The sequence below is a fragment of the Lolium rigidum genome, chromosome 7 (assembly GCF_022539505.1).
Source record: "Lolium rigidum isolate FL_2022 chromosome 7, APGP_CSIRO_Lrig_0.1, whole genome shotgun sequence".
NCBI classification, from domain to species: Eukaryota; Viridiplantae; Streptophyta; class Magnoliopsida; order Poales; family Poaceae; genus Lolium; species Lolium rigidum.
This window is the reverse complement of record NC_061514.1, coordinates 66280538-66288851: the sequence shown is the minus strand read 5'-3', so window position 1 is coordinate 66288851 and position 8314 is coordinate 66280538. Positions and strand designations below refer to the sequence as shown.

Below are 8314 nucleotides of genomic sequence, written 5' to 3'. Positions count from 1 at the left end.
TGAAGAGACCTCCGGGAGATGATTCCCCTCTCCGGCAGGGGTGCCGGAGGCGATCTCCTGAATCCCCCGAGATGGGATTGGCGGCGGCGGCGTCTCTGGAAGGTTTTCCGTATCGTGGCTCTCGGTACTGGGGTTTTCGCGACGAAGGCTTTAAGTAGGCGGAAGGGCGGAGTCGGAGGGCTGACAGGGGACCCACACCATAGGGCGGCGCGGGCCTCCCTCTGGCCGCGCCGGCCTATGGGTACGGGGCCTCGTCGCCCCACTTCGTTTCCCTTTCGGTCTTCTGGAAGCTTCGTGGAAAAATAAGACCCTGGGCGTTGATTTCGTCCAATTCCGAGAATATTTTCTTTGTAGGATTTCTGAAACCAAAAACAGCAGAAAAACAAAGAATCGGCTCTTCAGACATCTCGTCAATAGGTTAGTGCCGGAAAATGCATAATAATGACATAAAATGTATATAAAACATGTGAGTATCATCATAAAAGTAGCATGGAACATAAGAAATTATAGATACGTTTGAGACGTATCAATAACCATATCGGGAGTAATCATCTGCGAATGTTAGCCATCCATACTTTTCATAGGAAATGGTCCACATATATCGGTGTGAATTATTTCTAGTGTTGATGTGCTTCGATTTGCACCCTTTTTAATTTGCTTTACAAATTTTCCTTTAATGCAATCGATGCACTGTTCTATGTCTGAGAATTCTAATGGAGGAAGAATATCATTTTTAACGAGTCTTTCTATTCTCCCCCTCGAAATATGGCCTAAGCGACAGTGCCATAATTTCGATGATTCATGAGTTCTTTTTCTTTTCTTTTGTTCTTTGTCCGACGCGGACAACATTCTTTCACTCACATTACACACAGACAACACCCACATAAGCATTATTACAACATATGGCACACTTGCCATGTACTTCCTGTCCATGTGTACTTTTCTGTCACCAGTTGCTTCAGCAGCTGGGTCGTACATATCTTTGAAGAACCAGCGAACTTGCTCTTTATTCTTTCAAGATACTCCCTTACGGAAGCACACACTGCAATTGAGCTCACAATAGCGTTCTCAATTGTATTCTTTATAAAAGGCACTTAGCCACTTTTTATTCTGCCATGCAGCATCACCTTTTGGTCTGACCGGCTGTGCGAACCCAGTGTAATTGTCACCTCTGAGGGTTGGAACATCCTTGATGCAGCTCATCAAGTAGTACCCTCCTTTAAACCACAATGAAATTAGATCATAACAACAATTACATGCAATAATCCAATGTTGGTCAAAATTAGAACATATAACTGTTTGTGCAATTATATCTATATCACCGTTCGGCAAAAATAGAGATAAATGCGCCTCTTATTGCAACAAATCATGATCATGTCATTAATAACGTTGGTCAAAAAATATCAGAACCATAATTGTCACAATAATCACTTTAATCATCTCTTTAAAATTTTAACTTGTCACTTTTGCCCATATAATTACAACAAAACATGATCATGCCATTAATAACGTTGGTCATAAAATGACATGATCATAATTGTTTCAACAATCACTTTTAATCAACCCTTTAAATTTTAATCATCACTTTTGCATTTTTCAAATTTAAAATGCATCTTTAACTATTTGCAGCGGAAACTTTGAATTTAAACTTTAAACTTTTCAGAAGCATCTCTGTTACTTTTAATTTCCTAAAACAAATATCTCGTTGGTTCAATTTGCTCAGAAAAAAGAACTTGACAAAAAATGCTTCTTTTACTATTTGCAGCGGAAACTTTGACTTTATTAAACTTTAAAACTTTCAGAAGCATCTCCGTTACTTTTTAATTTCCTAAAACAAATATCTCGTTTGTTCAATTTGCTCAGGAAAAAAATTGACAAAAATTCTTCTTTTACTATTGCAGTGGAAATTTTTACTTTAAACTATTAACTTTTTAACTTTTTCAGAGACATAAACTTCCATCTTGTAATTTCTGAACAAATATCACGTTGGTTCTATTTATTCAGAAAAAACTTGAACAAAATTAGGCCAAAAAAATGACCCAAAACTGCCTAAAATGCCTCTGAAAAAACATTAAACAGAAAACTGGGCGCAGCCCAAAAATACTCCCGCGGCCCACAGCCCACGCGAGCAGCGAATTGCTGCGCACCACACGGCGCGACTCTATCGCGGCCTGCTGACCGCGGCCCGTTGCCCACCAGCGGCCTCGTTAGGCAGCCCGCGGCCTGCCAAACGGCCCGCACCGGCGGCCACACGCTAGGAGCGTCCCCAGCCGTCCGATCAGATCGTACGTCCACACGCGCGTTTCGCGTCGCCTAAAACCGGCCGCCCCCTGGAAAACCCTAACACATTTGCCCCTGGCTCCGTCTCCCACTCACATGCGGCGGCGGAAAGAAAAGAACCCCGAGCGCCCATGTCCGGCGCCACGCCGGCGACGGCGCGAGCCCACGACGGCTCACTAGGGCCTTAGAAAAGTGTACTAACGCTTGATGGCTGGTAACAAAGCTCGCGAGCAACTCACGAGTAGCTCATTTAAAACAGTCAAATGAAACATGTACAGAGTATAGTACACTTTTCATAAATATTTAAGAAGCAGCATACCACGAGAATAACTTAGCCTTACAACCTTATGGAGTTAGGGTTAGGGAGTTAATTAGTGTAAATCAGACGCTAGGTTTGGTGGTCTTGGGCTGACACGACTTGCCACTTGGGCTAGATTAACTAGTTTGGTCAGATTATACAGTCTATTATTCATTTTACCAAGCTAAACGAGTTACTCGCGAGTTCGGTGAACTCGGCTCGTTTAGCTTGAACTCGTTTAACGACAAAATATGAAACTCGGCTTGGCTCGTTATACACCGAGTTCGAGTCGAGGCGAGTCGAGTTGCGAGTTACTCGTTTAGCTCGCGAGTTTCGAGTTTTAATTCCAGGCCTAGCTAGCAACACAACTATATGAAGAGAGTGCTAGAGAACATAAGAGCTGTAATTTTTATGTGGAGAAAGTTATAATTTTTCCATTTGCAGTTTTAATAACAGTAGTTTGTTGTCATTGGCAGGTGATTCTTACGTGCATTGTGACGAGCAACTGGCAAGGATGATGGCATATATGGAGTCGAACACTGGTAAGTTGTTGTACTTGTATACAGATTAAATTTAAATCTTTGCTGCAAGTTATGCTGACAGAATCATGAACTGCGTCCTCCGCAACAATGATCAATGATGACATCATTAGTTCATGGCTTGTGCCACCATCTGAAGAAGATGGGTGCTTTGGTGTTGATGCATTTGCGGGTGTCCCGCAAACGATGAACCCAAATGCTGCGCAGTCAGTAAATCCCGGGGTAAATGGTATACCACATGCAGCAGGTGTCGACCCAGGTTGGAAAATTTTACCGAACCACAAAAATCTTTTTATCTTTATCAGTAAAAGAATTAATAAGAATTGCGTATTTTTCTTCTTTGCAGAACCAGGTGTTGGTGAAGGAGTTATTGCTTCGGGAGGAGGTAACATGACCGCAGCTGATGCTGGTAATTACTTGGTAGATTGAGCTGCTTAGATTGTGCATTGAAAAAATCGCACCGCTGAATTCTATGTTTTTGAATATCAGCGGCTCGTGGGGCTGGGAACCCTGTAGGGATGAACATAACATATGATGCTGTGGAAGAATGTGAGTACCAAGCTGATTTGTAGATGCCGGTGGTCCTTCACGGGGATCTCGTGGCGAAGGTGGCACTGGCTCATCGGTTCGAGAAGTTTTAGGCAGCTCTAGCCTTGGAGTGCCATCATTTACTGTGACAGGATTTGCATTTGGAGTTGGGATGTCAGTACGTGTGAAGGCTGAAATTGGTGATAACTTCCCTGGCACTTATGGACCAAGTCATGAGGAACCACTCGCAAGCCTGGTGCTGAATTTCGTTGGACACATGATGAATTGCAGTCCAAGGGAACTAGACAGGTAACATCATAACCCAATAAAAAGAAAATCGACAACTTCACTAAGATATAGGTGACAGCTTGTCGAATGACATATTGCTGGGAATAAAATTGCTTCGGTTTCTGCAGGAAATGGTTTAAGCACACAAGACCTACGCGTTGATCTGAATGGGTGGGACTTCAAGATAGGGTTTGGACCTGCTGGCAGAATAACTTTTATCGGCTGGTCCACGGTGCACAGGATGGTGAAGTAGCTTGAGTTCAAGATATATGGATATTCTCCGATATGCTGGCGGCACATCTTCGACCCTAGATTTGCGGTAAGAAAAATAAGCCTACCAAGTTGTAGTTGCTAATGTACAACTCTTAGGCTGGTGCCAACGCGGGCTGGAGTGGAGGCGATACCGCCCGCGACGGGGCGAGAGGCGGGCGGTGGTTCCACCGCCCGGCGGTAGGGGGCGGTACCGCCCGCCTATAGCCCGCGTTGGAGGCGAGAGCGGGGCGAGAGGGAGGCGATAGCGGTGCTAGTGGAGGCGGTAGGGAGGCGGTAGGGAGAGAGAGAGGAAGTGAGAGCTGGCACTATAGCCCGTGCACTAGCACCGTAGGGTGAGAGTGGGGTGAGAGTGAGGAAAAAAGCTGACGTGGCAGGCTATAGTGTGGTGATGCATTGGCACCAGCCTTAATAACTTGCAGTGACGCCTGATGAATGTGAATGCTAGGCATATTGATAATGCGTATATGAACACTATGATGTTCTTTGAGGACCTTGGGTACAAGCTTGAGTTTGTGAAGAAGGTAAGCCGTATTGAAGAGAAAGTATACTGGATTGAGTTAAAGTTAGATATATATATTTACAGATATCTGAAAGGTTATTACTTATTTATTTGGCAGTTGATGATGCTGCCGGAATTCATGGAGAGCTGGGCATTGTATATTTTTGATCCTGAGAATAAGCATATGTTGGTTATGGATCCAGCCACAACCTTTGATGGCGCAGACGTGATGTGTGCTAAGCACGAGACAAATGCTAAGAAAGTGTTGTATGGCCTAGCCCGTTGAATCAACGAGAACATACCAGACTGGGAGGTCAGTGCAGCTAATTCGCACATCAGCTACCCCTGTAGGCGCACACTTCAACTGTATCAGGTGAGCTCCACAAAAACCCATATAAAGTGTTTATGTGAAGGCAGAGCTGAGACTGCAGAAAAAATTACATTACATAACCTTCTGTTTTACAGTGAGCATAGTGGTATGTACGAGCATAGTGGTATGTACATCCGGGAGTACAATGCTGTGCGGGGCGACAAGAGGTTGGGCAGTTTTCGGGATGGGAATATTGCTGGTGCTGCGCCAGAGTAGCATTTGCAGTCTCCGTCCTTTTGCTGATGTAGTGAGCTAAGTTACTAGATAATTATGTACACCTGACTGATTGGTTGTGTATTAAGTCTGTTCATGTGCAACATGTGTTGATGAAGAAGTGCTGTGTCTGTTTTACTTAGAGAGTTGATTATATTGTTCTGAGGTACAATTTGATGTTGAGAGAAAACAATGGTTTCCTCTTCCTGATTTCTCGTAGGAGTTGTGTGCATAATGTATAGTATGTACTACTGTCTGTCTGGGTCCACTTTTTGTGATCCAACGTTGTAGTGTTGGTTAGTAACTCTTTTATTTGAGTTGGATTATTATGTTAACTTCATTATGGTGACGACTGTGTTTCAGAGATGCTCAGGACCAAGTAGCAAAACAATATACTACTACATGAGCGCAAGAAACTTGAAAAATAACTTATTCAGTGTTGGCTCGATTGCAGTTCTTATTCGGTGTAAAAAAAACTACTTCATCCCCTTGGATGCGCTCGCGCGCTCATCATCTATGGGGCAGCTGCAACGAAATTAAGAAACAAGTAAATGTTAATATATAGTAGACGAGGGAGAGTCCGATCGAGAGACAAGAGAAGTGCATCTCTCATGGTCAATTAACAGGGTTAGGACATGCATACCGTTGGTGCGGGAGCGGTAGGCCATGGGTCGCGCTCGGAGGGGGCTTATTGGTTGCTCCCACGGCGCCACAGGGTTGACGATGGAGGGCTCTGCAACGGAACAAAAACGTACTCGAGGTTAGGTCAAGAGTAGGTAGGTGCATGACAAGATAATTAGGGTGCATCTCATGCATACGATACGTACCGTCTGTGGTGCTGCTGCAGGATTCCACCAGTTGTCGGGCAGCGTCGACTTGCTCGCCGGCGCATCCCATGTAGAATGTGAGCAGGTCTTGAAAGCTATATCCCGTGAGAAGATATTCCTGGCACACATCGAGCCGGCACAGGCACGGCGGGTTGTCATCGTGGCCGGCGTCCATCACGTGCTTGACAACGGCGCAGCAGGGCCTCCAGGCTGCCTGGTCTGGGCAGAAGAGATAGACCTGGCTCGCGATACTACAAGGGTTGCAGGTGGCGGCGGTGGCAGCGGCGGCGGCGTTGGCTAGTAGCAGGAGAAGAGGCAGGAGGAGGTGGCTAACTGCGGCGGCCATCAGCAGGACCCAGGGGGAGGACACACACGAGAGGCCGGCCGGGTGGGAGAATAAACAAGGGAGCGGTCAATGGTACTATATGTGCATGTTATAGCATGTAGCCAAGAGCGAGCGTTCAGGGGCGTGATCTACCTGCTCGATCTGTTTAAAGTTGTATGTCCCTCGATCGGCATGTACAACCTGCAGCGTGCCCGACAGTCCGATCGATCGAGTACGTGCAGACAAGGCAACTACTTCGTCGGTGCCTCGGTGCCACCCAGTGGCACCGGCTTGGGCTGGGTGTGGCGCGCGTGTGGCCAGTGTAACGTGACTACGGACGCGTTTGGTTGTATGGGTCTAATTCGTGGCTCACTAGCGCAGCGGTGCAAGCACACTTGCGCGTTCTGAGAACGAGCTACGGATCGAAATTGGTCTGTTGTTTGGTAGGTCACGCTGTACCGGCTGGGCCAAAAAGAACTTTCTATTTGTTTGCCTGCAGCCAAGCCCAAATCTCGATGGAGATGATATTAGGCGGTACCATCCAGGCATGCCTAAGGTTACCTCTTCTCTATGACGGGTAGCCTTACCATGCTCTCACCTCCCATCACACATAAATCACAGTTCATGATAGTTGCAATCAGTTCACGAAATCATCCCTAGCTACTGTGAATGGTAATTCATAACACGATGCTCCCTAGCTACTACGAATTGCAGTTTATCATAACGGGGTCGTTCAACATACGGGGATCGATGTCCACTCTTGCCTCTTCACCTTCCAGGCATCATTGTCGTCTGCTTCCACGCCATGGCCTGTCTCTACTTCATCAAAACTGACAACATCTTCGAAAAACTCATCCTCGCCCCAACCTAGGATCCAGTTGTGAAGAATGCAGCAAGAAAGGACCAGCTTTACCTGAGTTTCAAACGTGTGGAACGGTTTCTGGTCAAGGACCTTAAACCTGTTCTTCAATGCAGCAAAGGCCCTCTCAATGGTGACTCTAAGGCTTGAGTGTCTGAGATTGAACAACTCTCTCGCATTCAGAGGTCGGTGCTTCGCAGAGAACTCGTTGAGATGGTACCTTGTTTTCCTGAAGGGGGGTAGAATTCCGAGTCGGCATGCATATCCAAGCATCTCCAAGGTAGAACTTACCGTCGGGGATTTGCAATCCATCGGGCCTTGACAAGTCTGTCGACCGGGATGCTCGCATCATGAGCTGAACCCTCCCACCCGAGCAAGCACGTAGGTGAACCTCATATCAAAATCCACGACTGCTAGAACGTTCGGCTGGTGTAGTGCTTCCTCCCGCGGAATGCTGCGGACATTGATCTCGGTAATCATGTTTCGACGAGTAGCACACATCTGATAGGTAGAAGGAACATGATTTTGTACTCACCCTGAAATAGGGGAACCACCTGTAGCTGTTCTTGATCTTGGTTGGTGTGTTCATTGATGCTGGCTTGATCATTTCACCTCTGAGCTCCCCAATTGCGTACAACACCTGCTGGAAGTACCGAGAGATAGTCTCCATGGATCGCATGAATGTGTTATGGATGACTCTGAAACTCTAGTTATGACAGACGACATGAAGAAATATTGCGACTTGTTTTTCGATAGAGATGTGGATGCTATCAGTCAGTTGTCCTCTTTCCCTGAACGTTTTCACAAGTGCATAGAAAGGGGCTCTTCTCATCCGTAGCATCTGGATGGCCTCTGCGTCGTTGCAGTTGTAGATGTTGTTTAGGTTGGAAATCCTTGATGACCCACAAGTATAGGGGGTGTATCGTAGTATCTTCGATAAGTAAGAATGTCGATCCCAACGAGGAGCAGAAGGTGTTGACAAGCAGTTTCGATGAAGGTTTCACTGTAAATGCTC

The 8314-nt window shown here is 46.0% G+C and overlaps 1 long non-coding RNA gene across 2 annotated transcripts; it reads left to right on the top strand.

Annotated features, from left to right (window-relative positions):
- Positions 1 to 3125: 3125 nt before the first annotated feature.
- Positions 3126 to 4992, top strand: LOC124669681. Of its 2 annotated transcripts, XR_006992292.1 has the most exons (5): positions 3126 to 3376; positions 3464 to 3526; positions 3607 to 3954; positions 4062 to 4252; positions 4824 to 4992. It is a non-coding gene; the product is annotated as an uncharacterized LOC124669681 (long non-coding RNA). The 2 variants fall into 2 exon arrangements; XR_006992291.1 differs by lacking the exon at positions 3126 to 3376 and having other exon boundaries at positions 3432 to 3526.
- The last annotated feature ends 3322 nt before the right edge of the window (positions 4993 to 8314 follow it).